Source organism: Aquarana catesbeiana, linkage group LG10 (assembly GCF_042186555.1).
Source record: "Aquarana catesbeiana isolate 2022-GZ linkage group LG10, ASM4218655v1, whole genome shotgun sequence".
Classification (NCBI taxonomy): domain Eukaryota; kingdom Metazoa; phylum Chordata; class Amphibia; order Anura; family Ranidae; genus Aquarana; species Aquarana catesbeiana.
In genome coordinates, this window is record NC_133333.1 from 252,390,416 (window position 1) to 252,413,524 (window position 23,109).

The 23,109-nt window shown below is 45.5% G+C and overlaps 1 protein-coding gene across 1 annotated transcript in view; it reads left to right on the forward strand.

Annotated features, from left to right (window-relative positions):
* PLEKHG5 (pleckstrin homology and RhoGEF domain containing G5) overlaps positions 1–23,109 on the forward strand; it is a 355,104-nt gene that overhangs the window by 34,946 nt on the left and 297,049 nt on the right. The window lies entirely within an intron of this gene.

The window sequence follows — 23,109 nt, forward strand, 5'->3', positions numbered from 1 at the left end:
GAGGGCCGCCAGTTTGAGACCCCTGATCTAGAGGGATCCCAGGGGTATGGTTTATCCACTTGCTCACCAGGCCTCTTCTGGCACCTTTTGTTTACAAGTAAAAAATCTGTATTTTTTTTTTGCTAGAAAATTACTCAGAACCCCCAAACATTATATATATATATATATATTTAGCAGAGACCCTAGAGAATAAAATGGCGATTGTTGCAATTTTTTGGGAAAAAATACACTTTCATGAATTTTATTGCAGAAAAACACAATAAATAAGCAAATTCTTTGGTAAAGTATAAAAAAAAAATTATGTTACGCCAAGTAAATAGATACCTAACATGTCATGCTTTAAAATTGCGTCCGCTTGTGGAATGGCGACAAATTACAGCACGTGAAAATCTCCACAGGCGATGCTTTAATTTTTTTTTTTGTACAGGTTACCTGTTTAGAGTTACAGAGGAGGTCTAGCGCTGGAATTATTGCTCTCACCCTAACGTTCGTGGCGATACCTCACATGTGTGGTGTGAACACGTTTACATATGCGCGCGCGACTTACGTATGCGTTCGGCGTTCGCTTCCGCGCGTGAGCACGGAGGGTTGGGGGCATTTTAAAAAATGTTTTACTTATGTATATATTTATTTATTTTTTAGCACTTTTATTCCTAGTACAAGAAATGTACACTATCCCTTGTGATAGAAATAAGGGATGACAGGTCCTCTTTTATGGAGAGATCTGGGGTCTAGAAGATCCCAAATCTCTCCTCTACCTTTAAAAGCAAAAGATTAAAAAAAAAAAAAAAAGTTGATCTGTTGCTTAAAAAAAAAAATTTTTTTTTACTTCCTCCTTAGATCGGAAGTGATGTCATGACGCCGCTCCGGTCCTCTAAGATTATAGAGGTGATTAGAGACGACATGGTCTCAGATCACCTTTATGGCCAAGCTGCGTGAACCGCTGGACGTTTTTTCCGGGCTCGCCAGTAAAAGCAGTAGGCCTGAGAAACAGCAGTGAGCGGAGGGGGGGGGGGGTGTGAAGACGACTTTTCCTGCTGCTTCTGAAAGCGATCCAGCAGCTATTCAGCCACTCAGATCGCTTTTATGAGAAGCAGAATTACCGTCTGAAAAAAAAAAAAATACTGGGGCTGTGTGATAGCTTCATCTATAACCCCCTAGTACTAGAATTATTGCTTTCGCTCTGATGTTCGCGGCAGTACCTCACATGTGTGGTGTGAACACCGTTTACATATGCGTGCGAGACTTGCATATGCACTCGCTTCTGCGCACAAGCATGGGACGGGGCGCTTTTCTATTTTATTTTCTTATTTATTTATATACACTATCCCTTTAATTTTTTTTTTCTTTGATCACTTGTATTCCTAGTACAAGGAATGTAAACATCCCGTGTAATAGAAATAAGAGATGACAGGTCCTCTTTATGGAGACCCAAATCTCTCCTCTACCTTTAAATGCAAAAGATCAAAAAAATCTTTAAAAAAAAAAAAAGACCAGAAGTGACATCATGAAGTTGCTCTGGTCCTCCAAGACCATAGAGGTGATCAGAGACGATCTGTGCAAGCCGTTGTATTGATGCACATTGACAGGAAGGCACAGACAGAAACATTGTCACAAGTCCTCACCCCCCTCCCCTAATATTTCCACTAATATTTTGTTATTGTCTGTGTCCCCATTGGAGACATTTCTCATCACTTCCTGTCCTGATGGGAAATGAAGGAAAAATCTTCCCAAAAGGGACGTATGCAATAAAAACTAGACGCGGGTTCTAACGTCTTCCCTGGTCAACCAAAAAAAAAATAGTAATAATGCGTTGCCAGAAGTTAGACTTTAACCACTCTCCGTCCACGCTATAGCCGAAAGATGTCTACAGCGCGGGCTTCCAGTGCCACTAGACGTCCTCCCGTGATCGCGCTGCTCATGCGCCCCCTGCAGGACGTGGCCGGCGTGCTCTGTGATCACAGAACAGGGTAAAGGGCCAATCACAGCTGCCCTTTAACACGTGATCAGCTGTCAGCCAATGACAGTTGATCACGGAAGTAAACAGAAGCCCGTAATCTGCTTTTTTTTCTACTCAGGATCAGTGTGAGGAGAATAGAAGAAGGCCGGTAACCAGCTTCTGTTACAGGGACATTGGTCCCAATCTGTGCCAGCCAGTGCTGCTAATCAGTGCCAACTAATGCCACCTACCAGTGCCCACTAGTGCCACCTATCAGTGCCCACCTGTGCCACCTATCAGTGCTGCTAATCAGTGCCCACCAGTGTCACCTATCAGTGCCCACCAGTGTCACCTAAAAGTGCTGCCAATCAGTGCCCAACAATGCCGCCTATCAGCGCCCATCAGTGCCACCTCTTAGTGCCTGTCAGTGCCGCCTATCAGAGCCCATTAGTGCCTGTCAGTGCCGCCTATCAGAGCCCATTAGTGCCTGTCAGTGCCGCCTATCAGAGCCCATCAGTGCAGCCTCATCAGTGTCTTATATCAGAACAGCCTCATCAGTGCCCACCAGTGCCATTATTGCTGCCCCATAAGTGCAGCCTATCAGCGCCCATAAGTGCAGCCTCATCAGTGCAGCCTATCAGTGCAGCCTCATCAGCGCACATCAGTGAAGGAGAAAATTACCTGTTTGCATGATTTTATAACAAACTATGAAAAAAATATTCTTTTTTTTTACATTTTCAGACTTGTTTGTTTCTTTAGCAAAAAATAAAAACCTCAGCTGTGATTAAATACCACCAAAAGAAAGCTCTATTTGTGTGGAAAAAAATGATAAAAATGTCATATGTGTACAGTGTACCATGACCGCGCAATTGTCATTCAAAGTGTGAGAGCGCTGAAAGCTGAAAAAAGCTGGGCAGGACGGGGGTGGAAGTGCCCTGTAGGCAAGTGGTTAAAAAAAAATGTGTCAATTTATTGTAAGGTTGTTTTTTCAGATGTCCCCCAAATTTCTGGATCTTGTGTGATTGAATTCTGTCTGTCTGTTCTCTGGTATTGCGGAATGTTCTGATCCCGTGTTCTATGATCATACACGCCGGGTTCCGGTTACGTATTATATGATCCGGCATCCTCGGTGTATTCGGCAGGTCGGCATGCATGAATCAACGTTGTATCCTGTATGTCGTGTCATTGGTGGACTCAGAAGACCTTTATAACTACTTACCACCTAACCACTGTGGAATTTACGGTCACACGAGGCAGAACTTGCTTCCATTGTGTCAGTTTTGTAATAGCGGCTCAGTAATCAGCAAAGTTAGTTTGCTGATGACTAGACTACCTTTCATCACCGGCTTCTGGAATGTTATTGGTGACGGTATTCTGGATAACAAAGGAGTGGCTACGGGACAACTCTGTGAATGTCCTTGAGTGGCCCAGCCAGAGCCCAGACTTGAACCCGATTGAACATCTCTGGAGAGATCTGAAAATGGCTGTGCACCGATGTACCCCACCCAACCTGATGGAGCTTGAGAGGTTCTACAACGAAGAATGGGAGAAAATGCCCAAAAATAGGTGTGCCAAGCTTGTAGCATCATACTCAAAAAGACTTGAGGCTGTAATTGGTGCCAAAGGTGCTTCACCAAAGTTTTGAGCAAAGGCTGTGATACTTATGTACATGGGAGGAGCCTGTTATACTTATGTACATGGGAGGAGCCTGTGATACTTATATACATGGGAGGAGCCTGTGATACTTATGTACATGGGAGGAGCCTGTGATACTTATGTACATGGGAGGAGCCTGTGATGCTTATGTACATGGCAGGAGCCTGTGATACTTATGTACATGGGAGGAGCCTGTGAAACTTATTTACATGGGAGGAGCCTGTGAAACGTATGTACATGGGAGGAGCCTGTGATACTTATGTACATGGGAGGAGCCTGTGAAACGTATATACATGGGAGGAGCCTGTGATACTTATGTACATGGGAGGAGCCTGTGAAACTTATGTACATGGGAGGAGCCTGTGATACTAATGTACATGGGAGGAGCCTGTGAAACTTATGTACATAGGAGGAGCCTGTGATACTTATGTACATGGGAGGAGCCTGTGATACTTATGTACATGGGAGGAGCCTGTGAAACTTATGTACATGGGAGAAGCCTGTGCAACTTATGTACATGGGAGGAGCCTGTGATACTTATGTACATGGGAGGAGCCTGTGATACTTATGCACATGGGAGGAGTCTGTGAAACCTATGTACATGGGAGGAGTCGGTGATACTTATGCACATGGGAGGAGCCTGTGCAACTTATGTACATGGGAGGAGCCTGTGATACTTATGTACATGGGAGGAGCCTGTGAAACTTATGTACATGGGAGGAGCCTGTGAAACCTATGTACATGGGAGGAGTCCGTGATACTTATGTACATGGGAGGAGTCTGTGATACTTATGTACATGGGAGGAGCCTGTGAAACTTATGTCCATGGGAGGAGCCTGTGAAACCTATGTACATGGGAGGAGTCTTTGATACTTATGCACATGGGAGGAGTCTGTGATACTTATGCACATGGGATATTTTTTCCTTTCTTTATTTTTAATAAATTTGCAAATATTTCAAACTTCTTTCACGTTGTCATTATGGGGGATTGTTTGTAGAGTTTTAAGGAAAATCATGAATTGAATCCATTTTGGAATAAGGCGGTAACATAACAAAATGTGGAAAAAGTGAAGCGCTGTGAATACTTTTGGATGCACTGTATATCTAAAAATCGATCAATCCTGAGGTACTGACAAGCCAATCTTATTTCTTGAGGCCCCAAAATGCCAGGAAAGTACAAATATCCCCTAAATGACCCCTTTTTGGAAAGTAGACAGTCCAAAGTATTTAGTAAGAGGCATGGGGAGTTTTTTAGAAGTTGTAATTTTTTGTCATAAATTTTTTGAAAATGAAGAAAGAAAAAAAAAATCAGGTTTTTATTTTTTTTCTCATTACTGTCACCAGTGCAGTACAGCGGCATCATATAATTGGTGTGGCAGTGATCAGGGGCAAGGACTGGTGATTCCATGGAATCAGACAGGTAGGCATCTCAGGTAGCTCAGCAAGAAAAGCTACTGCTAGATGCAGCAGAGGTTGTGGGTTCAGATCCTGGTCCTGACAAGGGGACCGTATGACACAACCTAATGCACATTTTTGTGTGTGTTTAGATACACTTTTTGGTTCACTTATGGCATTCTGTTTTTGCACATCGTGGGCATGAAAAAAAAAGAGAATTGCATAGTTACATTGGTTCAAGTTGAGCCAATGTAACAATGTAAAAATTCAGCTTTAACAGAGTGATGGACCACTTGCCTGGAGTTCAGCTTTAAACTATTTTTGGGCCTCTAACAAACAAAAGGGCGGCCGTCCTTTTCCGGAGTTCTTCCTTAAATGTTCTCGATCTCGGCTTATCATCCATCAGACAGATGGGATTTGTCTCCTGTTAACAGGAAAATATACGTTTCAGCGTCCAGAGATTTGATTGTGGGGAAAGCATAAGAGGCTTTTTTACATAATGAGAACCATTTGTATCCGTAAAATATGTTCCTGCTGTATTATATAACTCAATTTGCATAGAACTTGGTGATTGTATTCAACGTCTGCCCACCACTAATCATGCTGGCTTCTTTTTGTCAGGCCTCACAATGATTTCTTCATTCAACCGAAGCAAAAAAAGCAAATGAGGTTCCACCAAGTTCAATATATCAATTGAGGGATGTGAGACCATTTGAATGTAATGAGTGAATATTTGAGTACATTCAGTGAAAGTTAAATAGTCTGATCAGTGGCGTCAATAGGGTTGGTGTCACCTGGTGCTGCAAAATATGGTATCACCCCCCCCCCCCCATCCTGCCCAATGACCTGCAGGCAGCGCATGGTCACGGGGCGCACCCCCAAATGGCCCCTGTAAATCATAGTATAGGGCAGGCTGGGGTGGTATAGGGAAGGTTGGGGTGGTATAGGGCAGGTTAGGGTGTCATAGGGCAGGCTGTGGTGGTATAGGGCAGGTCAGGGTGGTATAGGGCAGGTTAGGGTGGCATAGGGCAGGTTGGGGTGGCATAGGTCAGTTTAGGGTCTCATAGGACAGTTTGGGGTCGTATAGGGCAGATTGGGGTGATATAGGGCAGGTTGTGGTAATATGGGGCAGGTTGGGGTGGTATATGACAGGTTGAGGTGGCATAGGACAGGTTGGGGTGGCATAGAACGGTTTGAGGTCGCATAGGAGAGGTTGGGGTGGTATAGTGCCAGGTTGGGGTGGTATAGGGCAGGCTGGGGTGGAATAGGATAGGTTGGGGTAGTATAGTGCCAGGTTGGGGTGGCATAGGACAGTTTGGGGTTGCATAGGGTAGGTTGGGGGGGTATAGTGCACTTTGGGGTGGTATAGTGCAGTTTGGGGTGGTATAGGGCAGGTTGGGGTGGTATGGTGCCACGTTGGGGTGGTATAGGGCAGGTTGGGGTGGCATAGGATAGGTTGGGGTGGTATAGTGCCAGGTTGGGGTGGTATAGGGCAGGTTGGGGTGGCATAGGACAGGTTGGGGTGATATATTACCAGGTTGGCGTGGCATAGGACAGTTTGGGGTTGCATAGGGCAGGTTGGGGGGCATAGTGTAGTTTGGGGTGGTATAGTACAGTTTGGGGTGGTATAGTGCCACGTTGGGGTGGTATAGGGCAGGTTGGGGTGGTATAGGGCAGGTTGGGGTGGCATAGGACAGGTTGGGGTGGCATAGGACAGATTGGGGTGGTATAGTGCCAGGTTAGGTGGTATAGGGCAGGTTGGGGTGGTATAGGACAGATTGGGGTGGTATTGGGCAGGTTGGGGTGGCATATGGCAGGTTGGGGTGGTATAGGATAGGTTGGGGTGGCATATGGCAGGTTGGGGTGGTATAGGACAGGTTGGGGTGGCATAGGGCAGGTTGGGGTGGCATTGGGCAGGTTGGGGTGGTATAGGGCAGGTTGAGGTGGTAAAGGATAGGTTGGGGTGGTATTGGGCAGGTTGGGGTGGCATTGGGCAGATTAGGATGGCATAGGGCAGGTCAGGACTGTGCAGTGATAGTGTGCACTGTGCAGTAACTTAGAGAATCATTCATGCAGATGAAGACCCGGGTGAGACTGCTGAGTCCTTGCCTCTATCTCCTTCAGCTGCGGGATCAGCCATAGTGAAGGGGTCTGTGGGAGGAGTGGAGGAGGCAGCCACACCCCCAGCTCCGCCCACCAACTCCGGCCTCGCGACTGATATTGGAGATCCCAGAGGGGCCGAGTGACAGCTTAACCTGACGGGGGAGTGTTATAGGCAGCCTTGCTCCCCCGCACGGCTTGCAATATAATGATATAATACAGTGTGTGTCGGCGGGCGGCGGCCCCTGTGTCACCCCTCTGGCGGGTGTCACCCGGGACGGCCCGCACCCCCCCGCTGCGGGTTGCCACCTGTCCGGGATTCACCTGGACAGTCCGGGTTTGGAATCATGTGTCCGGGTTTCAGGCGGATTGAAACCCAGACACATTATTCAAACTGGGCTGTGGCTCCCCAAGTAACCTAAATGGTCACACACAAATCTGTTGCCGTCTGGGAGCTGCGGGCGGTCCCGGATCCTGGGGAAGCTGTTAGCCCCACCCACAGTTTGTATTTCACCAGCCTACTTTCTGGGTGGGTATGCCCAAGCCACACCCACTCCATGGGCTGGTCCCATCCAGACCACATCTCTAAATATGTGTGAGCCACCCTTCACACCCACTTTACAGGTTTGAGCCATCCAGATGCCGCCTATAAACAAGCAGGAACCATTCACTGTGGGCCCTGATCCCTGCAATTAATACCTTTTTGAGTTACTGTGCATGTGCACTAACTAAAATAAGGATGATACTGTGATCCCAGGACATGGCCCAGGACACATCCTCAGAAGGCCAAGATGTGAGGCTGTCCTGGAAAATTGGGACAGTTGACATCATTCAATGGTCATGTGCCTACAAGCTTCAATGATGGACATCTAGACCTTCTTCCAGTTCTGGGCAGGCCAGGCCAATAAGAGCTTGGCGATGTCTCCTTCTGAGGTCTATATCGGAAATTCTGATGAGGAGCATGACTGGAGCTGGAAGAGCAATACTTTCCAAGATTATGGTCCTGGATCTTGGGGAAACTTAGCTACTCCAGTAGTCTGCATTTTGCCAGCCCACTTTCCAGGTGGGCATGCCCAAGCCACACCCACTTCAAGGGATGGTCCCATCCGGACGCTATCTTTAAATATGTGTGGCCCAACCTTCATGCCCACTTTGCAGTAACCCAAATAAGGATGAAGCTGTGATCCTAGGACATGGCCCAGGACACAACCCCATTGGGGCAGAAGATGTGAGATTGTTCTGGAAAACTGAAACAGTTGACATCCTTTATTGTTTGTGGGCCTACAATTTTCAATGATGGACATCTGCACCCTCTTCCTGCCCTGCTCAGGCAAAACCAATAAGACCTTGGCGATGTCTCCATCTGATGAGGAGGACAACTGGACCTGGGAGAGCAATACATACCAAGATCCTGGAAAACTGGGACAGTTGACATCCTTTAATGGTCATGTGCCTACAAGCATCAATGATATGTGGCCCACCCTTCACTCCCAGTTTGCAGCCATCCAGATTCTGCCTATAAATAAGCAGGGACCACCCACTGGGGGGTCCTGATCAATGCAAATAATACCCTTTTGAGTTACTGTGCATGTGCAGTAACTCAAATAAGGATGATACTGTGATCCTGTGACATGGCTTAGAACACAACCTCAGGGCCAAGGCCAAGATGTGAGGCTGTCCTGGGGAAACTGGGACAGTTGACCTCCTTTAATGGTTGTGTGCCTACAAACGTCAATGATGGAAATCTAGACCTTCTTCCAGCCCTGGGCAGGTCAAACCAACCTCCTCCATGTGAGGTCTGTACTGGAAATTCTGATGGTTTCTTGGGAAACTGTAAACTCCACCAAGAGTCTGCATTTCGCCGGCCCACGTTCCGGGTGGGCGTGCCTAAGTCACACCCATTTTAAGTGTTGGTCCTGCCCAGACCTCACCTCTAAATATGTGTGGCCCACCCTTCACGTTCACTTTGCAGGTTTGGGCCATCCAGATCCCGCCTATAAATAAGCAGGGACTACCCAATGGGGGGGGGGGGGGGGGCGCTGATCCCGTTGAATGATGCTGGCCATCAGACTGAGGACATCTAATGGAAAAAGAACCACAGGGCAATTCATTTCATAATTATTTTTGGCTTTATTTCTGCTTTTATAATTGCAGAGCTGTATTAATTTGTGTCTTTATCATCTGCTTGGATTCCAGCCTTAAGTCTGCATATAAAATTTTCATGTTAATAACGTCGGATGTTTCTTCCTCTTCTGAATGAGCGAGGAGAGTAACCTTGCCATCGCAACGCGCTCCATTGTTTCGGAAAACCTCGAATTAAATCATTACAATTCAAGCATGTGTGTTCATCGGCAGCTGCCGCTTTGGCCGGGATCCCTGATCTTATTGCTCGTGAAAGTTTTAATGAGGGGAACTTTAGTGCCCTTGGTGCCTGCTCTTTCACTTAGCATAGCTAATACGGGACTGTTAACATGCACCTACATGCCGCCCTGTTAATCGGTACACAGAAGGCAGCTTCAGGTGGGGTTAGGAATACTAATTTTATACATTGTCAGCTATGCCAGCTGGATGGAACCTGGCCGAGATTTCCCAAGACAGAATTCGAGAAATTTAGCAACGTCTACGAGCCTCTGTGCAGCATTTAAAGGTACAGTCCATTACAAAATATTTTTTTTTTTTGGGTTATACAGGTATATGAAGCACAGCCCACTTGCCCTAAACATAGACTAAGTTCACACCTACAGGTGTATTTGCATGCAGGCTGCCCGCATTTGACGCTGAGCCTCCACGATTGAAGGAACTGAAATCCAATGAATGAAAGCGGTGGGCCAGGGACAGTCAAACTGGGGAGGAAAGAGCTAGACGATGCTGGGCGTCCTCAAGCCAGGAAATGAGGCGGGCTCTATGTGACCTGCTGCAGCTTCTAATGCACGTTGTGAGAAGCTCACGGTGTGCGGGGAAATCAGAGGAAGCCATTTCAGTTCAGGAGAGGTGCCGGTACAACTGTGCAAGACTGAGGGGGAGGATGAAAAAAGTACGGACACCAGGCTGGCAGATAACTCACCTCCCTTATATACAGTGATGGGAAAAAGTATTTGGTCCCCTGCTGATGACAAAAAATTGATCGGTCTATAATTTTAATAGTGCGAGACAGAATAACGACAAAAATACCCATAAAAACGCATTTCAAAAAAGTTATAAATTGATTTGCAGTTTAATGAGTGAAATAAGTATTTGATCCCTTCACAAAACTTGACTTTGTACTTGGTGGCAAAACCCTTGTTGGCGATCACAGAGGTCAGACGTTTCTTGTAGTTGGCCTCCAGGTTTGCACACATCTCAGGAGGGATTTTGTCCTCTTTGCAGATCCTCTCCAAGTCATTAAGGTTTCCAGGCTGTTTGGTAACTCGAACCTTCAGCTCCCTTCTCATATTCTCCATGGGATTAGGGTCTGGAGCCTCTCTTTTCTTGCCTTGGCCATGTGTTTTGGGTCATTGTCATGCTGGAATTCCCATCCACGACCCATTTTCAATGTCCTGGCTGAGGGAAGGAGGTTCTCACCCAAGATTTGAGGGTACATGGCCCCCATCCATCTTCCCTTTGATGTGGTGAAGTTGTCCTGTCCCCTTAGCAGAAGAACTCCCCCAAAGCATCATGTTTCCACCTCCATGTATGACGGTGGGGGATGGTGGTCTTGGGGTCATAGGCAGTATTCCTCCTCCTCCAAACACGACGAGTTGAGTTGATGCCAAAGAGCTCGATTTTGGTCTCATCTGACCACAACACTTTCCCCCAGTTCTCCTCTGAATCATTCAGATGTTCATTAGCAGACTTCAGACGGGCCTGTACATGTGATTTCCTGAGTAGAGGGACCTTGTGGGGGCTGCAGGATTTCAGTCCTTCATGGCGTAGTGTGTTATCGATTGTTTTCTTAGTGACTATGGTCCCAGCTGAGATCATTGACAAGATTCTCTCGTGTAGTTCTGGGCTGATTCCTCACCGTTCTCCTGATCATTGAAACTCCACGAGGTGAGAACTTCCATGGAGCCCCAGACCGAGGGAGATTGACAGTTATTTTGTGTTTCTTCCATTTGTGAATAATCGCACCAACTGTTGTCACCCTCTCACCAAGCTGCTTGGCGATGGTCTTGTAGCCCATTCCAGCCTTGTGTAGGTCTACAATCTTCTCCCCGACATCCTTGGACAGATCTTTGGTCTTGGCCATGGTGGAGAGATTGGAATCTGATTGATTTGCTTCTGTGGATAGGTGTCTTTTTTATATAGGTAACAAGCTGAGATTTGGAGCACTGCCTTTAAGACACCTGGGAGCCAGAAATCTTGCTGATTGATGGGGGATCAAATACTTATTTCACTCATTAGAATGCAAATTAATTTATAACTTTTTTGAAATGCGTTTTTCTGGATATTTTTGTTGTTATTCTGCCTCTCACTGTTATAATAAACCGATCATTAAATTTTTTTTTGAATGTGTAGTGAGATGATGTTCTGATATATCGGTGTGATATGTAGAACTGGGTCAGTGTGACTGTAATAAATCATACCGTGTATATCCATATAAAGCAACGTTTTTATCTCCTTAGGAAAACCGATAAAGAACCCCCCCCCCCCCCCACAACATACAATTCTGCATTGAGATATTACAAATTGAGAAAGTTGTAATTTTTAAATTTTTTTTTTACTAAACTGAAATCAGTCTGTGTGAGTGTCTTCTAGTTTAAGGGGAAAAATGATCTTACATTGTAAGCAAATATATAATATAATACATATAATATTAGGAATATTATTATATTATTTTCACTCAACAATAAACTAAACAAAAAACACTGTGGGAAAGATGTACTTATATAATGATAATAATTTATAATGTAATAATAATGATAATAATAATGTATAATATAATAATAATGCTGACAATAATAATAATATCTAATATTATAATAATAATAATAATAATAATTTATAATATAATAATAATTTATAATATGATGATAATGTTGATAATAATTGATGATATAATAATAATAATAATAATTTATAATATAATAATAATGTATAATATGATGATAATGTTGATAATAATTGATGATGATATAATAATAATAATAATAATAATAATAATAATAATAATAATAATTTATAAAATAATAACAGGGGAACTGGAATGGGTATTTTATGAATGAGATTATGAGTAAAGTATGAATATTTTGTAATCTGTATGATGTTAAACTTAATACAATTTAAATAACAAAAAATAATAATAATAATAAATGATACCATATTTAAAATAATAATTTATAATATAATAGTAATAATAATGAGAAAAATAAGACGCTAATAATAATAATAACAATTTATAAGATGATGATGCTAATGATGCTAATAAGAATTTCCAATATTATAATAATAATAATAGTATTTTAGAATATAATGATGTTCTAAAGATTGAAACGATCTCAGATTGAATACACACACTGTCCCACTAATCCAAACTCCTAACCTAACAAAATAAATAAATAACAATAATATGGTAAATAAAATTAATTAATTATTAACCCATAACCCTGAACCCCTTGCAAAAAAAGATAAAAGTAAATAATATGTAAAAGATAATAAATAAAAGCAGATGAAAAAGCTGAAAAGCATAGCATCAAATGATGAAACAGATTATATTTTCCTCTATTGGTTAATAAAAAACCACCAAAGTTAAAAAACGCTTTAAAAACGCTGTACAAAAAACGTGCACTAAACGCCCAAAAAATGCAAAAAAACAAAAAACGTTAAAAAGAAAACACAACGCTCTGGTGTGAATGCAGCCGTACAGCTACCAGGGTGTACAGATATCATTATAAACTCTGTCATGTGACCTGAAGCCTAGGCACATGATCTCGGGTCACCAGGGAATACAATTTTTTGTCAAGCATGCACAGGGAAATAACCTTCAGCACCAATCAGGATGTCTTTTTCATGGATCTCTCTAGAGAGCTGATACCTGATTGGTCTCTTTGGCCTGCTGTACTTTTGCGGTCTCTGTACGTCTTTTGCCGAGCAGCGAATTCTACGCACGCTGCCCTCCCTCACAGTTCGCCGCGCTCGTTAAATAACAAGGCTTTGCTGGAAAAACCCAAGTAGAAGTTTTGCTTCCAACTTGCTGGGCTGAGAAGCGGCGGGCGCAGACAATGCCGGGGATTAGCGGGGGAAGGGGTGTTTCTTTTTCTTTGTCTGACCTGATAGAACCTCCCGGATTATAGAGAGGGCCAACAGACACTGAATCCCGACAGAAAACATCGACCTCCATTCCCCACATCCCGGGACAGAGCCGGAGATCGCCATTCTTCTACATACGCGCCATTGTCCACTTCCACAACAGTCTTTATGCTTCATCATGTGTTCTTTCTTCTAAAGCGGAACTCCGGACACAGAAAGTTTATTTAAATCTTTTCCTCAACAGCCTCTAAGGATATGAATTTACTTTGTGAGCAACAAATATTTTTACAAATCCAGATATTGTCTTGTTAAAGTAGCAGGAACATCATCACTGCGCTATACATATCCTGCACAGAGCTGGGGGAAGGAACCCAACAGGCCCCACCCACTACAGAAAACTACAGGAGGGGGGCGGAGACAAGACCAGTCCCCCTGCACAAGGAGAGAGAGCAGAGATGTGTGAGGAACCCAGCAGGCCCCACCCCACTACAGAAAACTACAGGAGAGGGGCAGAGACAAGACCAATCCCCCTGCACAAGGAGAGAGAGCCCAGCAGGCCCCACCCCACTACAGAAAACTACAGGAGAGGGGCAGAGACAAGACCAATCCCCCTGCACAAGGAGAGAGAGCCCAGCAGGCCCCACCCCACTACAGAAAACTACAGGAGAGGGGCAGAGACAAGACCAGTCCCCCTGCACAAGGAGAAAGAGCAGAGCTGTGGGAGGGACCCAGCAGGCTCCACCCATTATAGAAAACTACAGGAGAGGGGCGGAGACAAGACCAGTCCCCCTGCACAAGGAGAAAGAGCAGAGCTGTGGGAGGGACCCAGCAGGCCCCACCCACTACAGAAAAGTAAAGGAGGGGGGCGGAGACAAGACTAGTCACCCTGCACAAGGGGATTGCACAGCTGTTCTCCTGATTTGGATTGCAACCCCCCGCCCCCCTCTTCATTGCTGTTGCATGGAGGGGTGTTGCTTTGTAGTTCACACCAGATAACTGACAAAACGAATAATGCAGGGTGGGGTGGGGTGGGGGGGGGTCCTTAATGCTCATCCTCTGCATGCCCATCCTCCGCACATATGTATCCATGGGGGATCTGAGATTCTGTGCTGAGAGCACGCTAAAACTTTTTTTCTAGTTTTTAATAAAGCAGGAAAGCATTAGAACCTCTGTCAGGTTTTTATTGCTCAGTGTGTCCCCTCCTGGGGTAACTCACCCTCTCTGCGTTGTCACAAGGTGGTGGGAAATTCAGCGCCATGTGATGGCATCTGTTTATGAAGGTGTTAATGAGATGCAGCGCTGAGACCGTACAGCAGGGGGCAGTGGCGGTTATGGGGAAAAAATCCTAAATCTGGCCTTATTAGCTAATTATCTAATGCCGCTAAGCCCCCTGATGTCTTGTGACGGTAAAATACATTTGAAGTGCCCACGTGTCCGCATTCATCGCTGATCCCTTCCGTGACCTTATAGAAAACGTGCGGCTTTTTCTCACGCCGTTCCTCCTAAAAATGCGGACAAAGAAAAATGAAATGAAGATTTTTTTTTTGTTTAAGCCTAAAATACCTACATATTAATAAATAATTGTAATATAATAAATATTAAAAAAAAAATAAAAAAAAACAATACAATAAATAGTAATTAATATTAATCATTATTATTAACAATAATAATAATTATTAATAATAATAATATAATAAATAGTAATACATATAAATAAATAATAATATAATAAATATAAACATATTTATTTTGGATGTGGGTTGGATGTACGACCCGACCACCAAATCTAATTCATTATTTTTCTAATTAATAATTTAAAAAAAAATTATTATTAATTAATTTTCTATAATAGGGATCAGAAAATTCTGCAAATCGATTCACCGCAACGCAATTGGTTTCATAGAAAACAATAAAAGTAGCTTTTTTTTGCCTTGAGATTGGGCCAAACAATGACTGCCCAATGCTAATGGTGAGAATGGGCTCCGGGTGGCTCACACCATAAGGGCTCATTTAGACGTGCAAAGAAATTTGAGCGCCGCATCGAATGCGGTAAGATGTGGTAACGGTGAATCTTTGGTGCATTTTGAAGCTGAAGTCACAATTGACTTGCAGTAAAATGTGTTTGTGTTGCATTAAAAATAAAAAAGCTCGCCAGACGCCGCTTTGTGTTGTTTTTTTATTGTATGGATTTTTGTATTATCTCAGCTAGAAATGCTTTCTAAACGCATCTCAGATGTGCTGTATTGCGGACCCCTGTACTGCGGACCCCTGTACTGAACACCCCTGTAATAGAGACCCCTGTACTGAACACCCCTGTAATAGAGACCCCTATACTGGAGACCCCTGTAGTGCAGACCACTGTACTGAACACCCCTATACTGGAGACCCCTGTACTGGAGACCCCCGTACTGCGGACCACTGTACTGGAGACCCCTGTAATAGAGACCACTGTACTGGAGACCCCTGTAATAGAGACCCCCGTACTGGAGACCCCTGTAGTGCAGACCACTGTACTGAACACCCCTGTACTAGAGACCCCTATACTGGAGACCCCTGTACTGGAGACCCCCGTACTGCGGACCACTGTACTGGAGACCCCTGTAATAGAGACCACTGTACTGGAGACCCCTGTAATATTGACCCCTGTACTGGAGACCCCTGTAGTGCAGACCACTGTACTGAACACCCCTGTACTAGAGACCCCTATACTGAACACCCCTGTACTAGAGACCCCTATACTAGAGACCCCTGTACTACGGACCACTGTACTGGAGACCCCTGTACTAGAGACCCCTATACTGGAGACCCCTGTACTGGAGACCCCCGTACTGCGGACCACTGTACTGGAGACCCCTGTAATAGAGACCTATGTATTGCAGACCCCTGTACTTGAAACCCCTGTACTGGAGACCCCCGTACTGCGGACCACTGTACTGGAGACCCTCGTACTGCTGACCACTGTACTGGAGACCCCTGTACTGCAGACCACTGTACTGTGGCCCCTTGTATTGCAGACCAATGTACTGGAGACCCCTGTGCTGGAGACCCCTGTACTGCAGACCACTGTACTGGAGACCCCTGTACTGTGGACAACTGTTCTAGAGACCCCAGTACTGGAGACCCCCATAGTGCAGACGAATATACTGGACACCCCTGTACTGCGGACCACTGTAGTGGAGACCCCTGTACTGGAGACCCCTGTACTGCGGACCACTGTTCTGAAGACCCCAGTGCTAGAGACCCCTGTACTGCGGACCCCTGTACTGCAGATAACTGTACTGAAGACCCCTGTACTGGAGACCCCTGTACTGAAGACCCCTGTACTGGAGACCCCTGTACTGCAGATCCCTGTAATGGAGACCCCTGTACTGCAGATAACTGTACTGAAGACCCCTGTACTGGAGACCCCTGTGCTGCGGCCCACTGTACTGGAGACCCCTGTACTGCGGACCCCTTTATTGAAGACTCCTGTTCTGAAAACCCTTGTACTGCAGACCCTTGTATTAAAGACCCTTTTACTGGAGACCCTTGTACTAGAGACCCCTGTACTAGAGACCCCTGTACTGGAGACCCCTGTACTCTAGACCCCTGTACTGGAGACCCCTGTACTGGAGACCCCTGTACTGGAGACCCCTGTACTGGAGACCCCTGTACTAGAGACCCCTGTACTAGTCTCTGGCCATGTTTAGGATGCAGAGTAGACGGTCGCTCCTCTCATGTCCCGGGTGACAATTCTCAGACACAGAGACTCATCCGATTATCAATAATCCCTCATCTGTCACCACCATCCCCCGTCACATGGACCCCTCCACCCTCCTCATCAGACAGCCTGAGCCAATCCGGAGTGCAGATGATGGAGGAGGAGGAGGGGGGTCCGGCCATCCCCCCCAGTGCTAGAAGTGTGATCTGTTATGTCCGCTGACACCGCTGACACCTTTCCACTCCATCATCCCATAATCCAATTGTTTCCAGAGATCGCTTATCTGTATATAGAAGAAATGATCCTGGCAATTCTCCCTCCACCTCCTCCTCTGATTTCACCGCACACTGTGAGCTTCTCACAATGTGCATTAGAAGCTGCAGCAAGTCCGATACCGCCCCGCCTCCTTTCCTGGCTGGAGGACATCCAGCATCATCTATCTCTTTCCTCCCCAGCCTGACTGCCCCTAGCCCCGCCCCTTTCATTCATTGGATTTTGGTTCTTTCAATCATGGAGCCTGCAGCCTGCATAGAAACGCCCACTCCTCCAGACCGACACCCACCCATCGAGGCACAGTGATATCAGCATAGCTCCTCCCAAGAGCCCTCCCACTGCTTACATCACGACTGAGGGCTCTGGAGAGGAAAACTGAGGGACGTCTTCAGGAGGCTATGTACAGCCCCCTGCTGGCCCCTCCCACCAACTATAATCAATCCCTATTGCATAGAGAAGCACAGAGACCCGGTGATGACATCACAGGCTCTATAATAAGATATGTAATAAAAACAGAAAGCTTTCATTTAATCATTTCATTAGCGTGTTGATGAGGGGGAAAGATTTAAAGGTCAGCAGTCTGCCTCCAGCCCCCAGAAGAACTACAAGTCCCATAAGATCGTAGAAGATCCCAATGGAATTGTTGGGGTTCAGCTGGGTCTCTGGATTCTGTCCGTCTCGGGATGATAAGAAAAGGACGCGGTGCGGTTCGGAGTTGTCCGGACAGAGCCCAGGGTGGGTACGGCGTGTTTTATTACCGGCTGTGTCACAGGTATGCCGGCAATTATCGGTTTTCGTGGCGTTCCTCGCAGTTCTGTGCGGTGAGTCAGCGGTCTCTCCCCAGAGCTCGCCAGGTTTTCTGATTTCCGTGTGATAGCAGATTATGGGCCTGTACAGACGGGTCGGGGGATGGAGAGCACAGCGGGGGATGGGTGGGGGGTGGGGGGAGGGGAACTCCTCAACGGGCCGTCCTCACTGCAACCCATCGGGGTCCTCCAACACACGGACATTGGATGCATCACGGACCCGACCTTTTATGACACTTTTATTCACAAGTAACAAATCCGTATTTTTTCCTAGAAAATTACTCAGAACCCCCAAACATTATATAGATTTTTTTTTTTTTTTGCAGAGACCCTAGAGAATAAAATGGCGGTCGTTGCAATTTTTTATGACACACGATATTTGTGAAGCAGTTTTTCCAAACGCAATTTTTTTGGAAAACATAAATTTTATTGAATTAAAAGAAAAACACGATATATACCCCAATTTTTTTGTAAAATGTGAAAGATGATGTTACGCCGAGTAAATAGATACCTAACATGTCACGCTTTAAAATTGTGCACACTCGTGGAATGGCGACAAACTACCATACTTAAAAATCTCCATAGTTGACGCATGTGTGGTGCAAACATTTGTGTGCCTTCTGCAGACTTCTCCCTGGTACTCTCAGTGGTGGGAGAGTGCTGTACATGGAATCATTCTAGGTGGCAACTGATGAGACCACATGGAATCATTCTAGGTGGCAACTGATGAGACCACATGGAATCATTCTAGGTGGCAACTGATGAGACCACATGGAATCATTATAGGTGGCAACTGATAAAACCACATGGAATCATTCTAGGTGGTAGCTGATAAGACCACGTGGAATCATTCTAGGTGGCAGCTGATAAGACCACATGGAATCATTCTAGGTGGCAACTGATGAGACCACATGGAATCATTCTAGGTGGTAACTGATAAGACCACATGTAATCATTCTAGGTGGCAACTGATGAGACCACATGGAATTATTCTAGGTGGCAACTGATAAGACTATCAGGAATCATTCTAGGTGGCAACTAATAAGACCTTTGAGAATCATTCTAAGTGACAGCTGATAAGACCATCGGAATCATTCTAGGTGGCAACTGATAAAACCATCGGGAATCATTCTAGGTGGCAACTGATAAGACCATCGGAATCATTCTAGGTGGCAACTGATAAGACCATCGGGAATCATTCTAGGTGGCAGCTGATAAGACCATCGGGAATCATTCTAGGTGGCAACTGATAAGACCACAGCGTATCATTCTACGTGGCAACTGATAAGACCATCGGGAATCATTCTAGGTGGCAGCTGATAAGACCACATGGAATCATTCTAGGTGGCAACTGATAAGACCATCGGGAATCATTCTAGGTGGCAACTGATAAGACCATTGGGAATCATTCTAGGTGGCAGCTGATAAGACCATCGGGAATCATTCTAGGTGGCAGCTGATAAGACCATCGGGAATCATTCTAGGTGGCAACTGATAAGACCACAGCGTATCATTCTATGTGGCAACTGATAAGACCATCGGGAATCATTCTAGGTGGCAGCTGATAAGACCACATGGAATCATTCTAGGTGGCAACTGATAAGACCATTGGGAATCATTCTAGGTGGCAACTGATGAGACCATCGGGAATCATTCTAGGTGGCAGCTGATAAGACCATCGGGAATCATTCTAGGTGGCAACTGATAAGACCATTGGGAATCATTCTAGGTGGCAGCTGATAAGACCATCGGGAATCATTCTAGGTGGCAGCTGATAAGACCATCGGGAATCATTCTAGGTGGCAGCTGATAAGACCATCGGGAATCATTCTAGGTGGCAACTGATAAGACCACAGCGTATCATTCTACGTGGCAACTGATAAGACCATCGGGAATCATTCTAGGTGGCAGCTGATAAGACCATTGGGAATCATTCTAGGTGGCAGCTGATAAGACCATTGGGAATCATTCTAGGTGGCAGCTGATAAGACCATTGGGAATCATTCTAGGTGGCAGCTGATAAGACCATCGGGAATCATTCTAGGTGGCAGCTGATAAGACCATTGGGAATCATTCTAGGTGGCAACTGATAAGACCACAGCGTATCATTCTACGTGGCAACTGATAAGACCATCGGGAATCATTCTAGGTGGCAACTGATAAGACCACAGCGTATCATTCTACGTGGCAACTGATAAGACCATCGGGAATCATTCTAGGTGGCAGCTGATAAGACCATTGGGAATCATTCTAGGTGGCAGCTGATAAGACCATTGGGAATCATTCTAGGTGGCAGCTGATAAGACCATTGGGAATCATTCTAGGTGGCAGCTGATAAGACCATTGGGAATCATTCTAGGTGGCAGCTGATAAGACCATCGGGAATCATTCTAGGTGGCAGCTGATAAGACCATTGGGAATCATTCTAGGTGGCAACTGATAAGACCATCGGGAATCATTCTAGGTGGCAACTGATAAGACCATCGGGAATCATTCTAGGTGGCAGCTGATAAGACCATCGGGAATCATTCTAGGTGGCAGCTGATAAGACCATTGGGAATCACGTGCACTGATGTGTTTTTTTTTTTTTTATTCAATGCATTACATTCTATTTTTGAAGCCATTGCGTTTTTTTTTGTTTTTGTTTTTCTCCGGTCTTATGCACATGAGGTCACTTTTATCGCATTTTGCGGTACCTTAAACGCTACTCTGCAATAAAGTGTAATATGTTGCTTTTTTTTTTTTTTTTTGGCAGAGCACATCAACGCAGGGCATTGGTCTGAACTACAATTGTTTTGCTGCTTGGTAGCAGTGGCGGCTGGTGCTCAAAATTTTTGGGTGGGTGCAAACAAACTAACATACTGAAAAATTCTGAAAAACACTGAAAAAAAAACCCATCAATTGCAGTCACTGTGCCCATAAAATGCAGCCACTGTGCCCATAAAATGCAGCCACTGTGCCCATTATATGCAACCATTAAGCCCATCATATGCAACCTCTGTGCCCATCATATGCAGCCTCTGTGCCCATCATATGCAGCCTCTGTGCCCATCATATGCAACCTCTGTGCCCATCATATGCAGCCTCTGTGCCCATCATATGCAGGCTCTGTACCCACCATATGCAGGCTCTGTACCCACCATATGCAGCCTCTGTGCCCACCATATGCAGCCATTGTTGGTAGCGCAGGCGGTGTGGCCCATACAGGACTAGTTATGTTTTACAGCTTGCAGATTTTTTCTTCTGGCAGTTATCGGAAGGGAGGAACGATCTCTTTCAAGTCGAGCCGAGCAGTGAACTGCCAATCAGCGGCGCGGTGTCACCGAGTGAAGTCGTTTTATGATGTAGAAGTAGAGTACAGTGAGTCCTGGCATGTCAGCCGGCTCTGAGCTTTGATTGCACTTTCATAATAATCACCTCGCTTCGCCAGAGAAGATTTCAACACCCAGCCGCAGTGTTTGTCTAGTCGCTTTTTTTTTTTTTTTTTTTTCACTTTTCTCTTGCATGACTTCTTTCATATTCCTCACCACAACAATGTCAGCCCTTCAGGTGATGAATCCGAGCCAAACAGCATCTTATGGAAGAGGGATTCTGCATCTAGTCCTGGGGTCTGTAATCCTTTTATTACGGGGGCCACATCGGATCGTACAAAGGCCACATCAGATAGTATGGGGGCCGCATCAGATAGTACAGGGGCCACATTAGATAGTACAAAGGCCACATTGGATAGTACAGGGGCCACATTGGATAGTATGAGGGCCACATTGGATAGTACAAAGGCCACATTGGATAGTATGAGGGCCACATCAGATAGTATGAGGGCCACATCGGATAGTACAAAGGCCACATCAGATAGTACAGGGCCACATCGGATAGTACAAAGGCCACATCGGATAGTACAGGGGCCACATCAGATAGTATGAGGGCCACTTTGAATAGTATGAGGGCTACTTCCAATAGTAGGAGGGCCACATCGGATAGCACGAGGGCCACATCAGATAGTTTTGGGGTCACATAGGATAGAATGAAGGTCACATCGAATAGTACAAGGGCCACATCAGGTACTACGAGGGCCACGTCGCAAAGTACAGGGGCCACATTAGATAGTACGAAGGCCACTATCAAATAGTATGAAGGCCACCATCGAACAGTATAAAGGCCACCATCGGATAGTATGAAGGCCACCATTGGATAGTATAAAGGCCACCATTGGATAGTATGAAGGCCACCATCGGATATTATGAAGGCCACCATCGAATAGTATGAAGGCCACCATAGAATAGTATGAAGGCCACCATCGGATAGCACTGGGGTCACAATGGATAGTATGAAGGCCACATCAGATAGTATGAAGGCCACCATTGGATAGTACAGGGGCCACATCGGATAGTACGTAGTCCACATCGGATAGTATGAGGGCCACGTCAGACAGTAGAGGGGCCACATCAGTTAGCAGAAGGGCCACATTAAATAGTACTGGGGGCCACATCAGATAGTTTGGGAGCCACATTATATAGTACGGGGGCCACATCGGATAGTAGAAGGGCCACATCAGATAGTACAGGGGGCACATTGGATAGTACTAGTGGTACATCAGATAATTTTGGGGCCACATCAGATAGTTTGGGGGCCACATCGTATAGTACAGGGGCCACATTGAATGGTACAAAGGCCACATCAGATAGTACGAGGGCTACATTGAATAGTACAGGGGCCATATCGGATAATACAAATGCCACATCAGATAGTACAGGAGCCACATCGGATAGTACAGGGGCCACATCGGGTAGTATGAAGGCCACATCAGATAGTACGAAGGCCATGTTGGGTAGTACGAAGGCCACATCAGATAGTACGGAGGCCACATCAGATAGTATAAGGGCCACATCGGATAGTATAAGGGCCACATCGTATATTACGAAGGCCACATCAGATAGTATAAGGGCCACTTCGAATAGTAGGAGGGCCACATCGGGCAGTACGGGGGGCCACATCAGATCGTATTGGAGTCACAA